The 1,966-nt window shown below is 40.3% G+C and overlaps 1 pseudogene; it reads left to right on the top strand.

Moving 5' to 3' along the window:
• Positions 1-248: 248 nt before the first annotated feature.
• LOC118636583 lies at positions 249-1,167 on the top strand (annotated as a pseudogene).
• Positions 1,168-1,966: the final 799 nt, after the last annotated feature.

Here is a 1,966-nt window from a genome sequence, read left to right on the forward strand (position 1 = left end):
TGACAGAGATAAGAGACCGGAAAGACCAGGGTGGCTAGCATTCAGAGAATAGAATACCAAAAAGAAAAGAGCTGCATGTAGGGGAAATCCTGGAGATCTTTGAAGGACCCATCATGAGAAGAAAAATCAATCAATCAAAACTGATCCAGAACTTAAATAGATGTTATATTTAGCAGACAAGCACATTTAAAGTTATTACATAGCTTGGGTCCCTTGTGGAGCAAGCTGGAGCTGAGGGGCACCTGAGCCATGGTGCTAGGATGGGAAACAATGCCCTCCAAACTCCTCATGAAACTCTGCAGAAAGCAGATGTCTTTCAATTTTAGGACCCTGAGCTGAGTTCCCTTAAAAGTTACAGAAGCCGCCAAGCAATCTCAGGACCATCAACCTGTCCAACAACAAGATTGAGAAACTTCCACCTGTGATTATAGGGAAGTGTACTCTGAAGAAGAGCTTCTTTTTGAACAACAACACACCATCTGTTTGTTGTTGTTTTTTAATTGAGAGAGAGAGATGTAAAAGAGAAACATCAGTTGCCTCCCATACATGCTCCGACTGGGATCAAACCCAAAACCTGGGTATGTGCTCTGACCAGGAATCAAACCTGTGACCCTTCTGTGCACGAAACAATGCTCTAACCAATTGAGCCACTCTGACCAGGGCACACTGACTGTTCCTCCTGATGAGTTATGCAGTCTGAAAATACTAGAAACACTAATCTTAAACATCAAACACTTGAGAGACCTGCCATCTGCCTTTGGGCAACTGTCTGCCCTCAAGACACTGAGCCTCTGCGGGAGCCAGCTGCGAGCAGGACCATGCCAACTTTGTAACGTTTAGCACCTGAATGTGGTGAGTCTCTCCAAGAACCAGATTCAGAGCATACTTGACATAGTGCGGGACCTGCAGGTCATCAAACTCAACCTCAATCAAAACCAGATATCTTGGATCTCAGTAAAGATATCTTGCTACTCTCACTTTAAAGTTTTCTGCCTGGGAGAGACCTGCCTTGAGCTCAGCATGCCTCCACAGAGCATCCTCAGCAATTCCTAGATGTGTCGACTTGCTGTGGAAGGCAATCTTTTTGAAATAAAGAAACTTTGAGAACTAGAAGGCTATGATAAGTACATGGAGAGATTCACGGCCACCAAGAAGAAGACTGCATGATGTTCTCCATAAAACACTGATTTGGAACCTGTTGCAATCTGGTTGAATAAAAGCTCCTGTTGTTGTCAAAGATATCTACAGTAAGGAGACGATACTCCAGGAGATTTTATTTCATTTGATCTTTTTTCTTTCTAGAGTTTATCTCAAATAAGCTAAAAGGAATCAAGGGACAGGAAGAGTTCTCCATTTTCAGTCATGGATAGGACAATAGATAGTGTTGATTTTCAAAATCCTCATTAGTTTGGCTTTAAGAAAACAGTAGATTGTTGCTATTTATACAGTGAAGGGATGCTGTCTGATAACAGAATAGCTTCACACCATGGCAAGAAATGTCATGTTTAGTTTCAATGTGTGAGCTTTTATATAGTCAGCTGCCTATCCATTTCTGTATTAACATTTCATATTTTAATGAAACTCAAATAATTTGTTTCGTGTAAGTACTATAATGCCTTCATGTGACTGAAAAACGTTTTGTGGTACTGGAACCATGCTTACTAATAGAAACAGAAGGTACAGAGGTAGATGGCTTCAGATTATTACTGAGAGGAACATTTAGAAAGCTACCAGTCTGTCATTTTCTGAAGATTTGTGGTAGCTAAGGAGCTATTACTTACCATGCAGTGATAGTTCTCATTTTGCAAACCTAGTTTAGTCTTTAAGTCAAGAGATCATAAGAACCTAGTATTTAATTTATAAAAGGAAGTCTCTCTGACATTAAATTTGTTCTGTGTATTCTTTTTCCCTAGTTATTTTCTATTTCTCAGTTTGGGGAGGAGTGAGGGGGCAGTTTATCATTATT

This window comes from Molossus molossus, unplaced genomic scaffold (assembly GCF_014108415.1).
Source record: "Molossus molossus isolate mMolMol1 unplaced genomic scaffold, mMolMol1.p scaffold_m16_p_2, whole genome shotgun sequence".
Taxonomy (NCBI): Eukaryota; Metazoa; Chordata; class Mammalia; order Chiroptera; family Molossidae; genus Molossus; species Molossus molossus.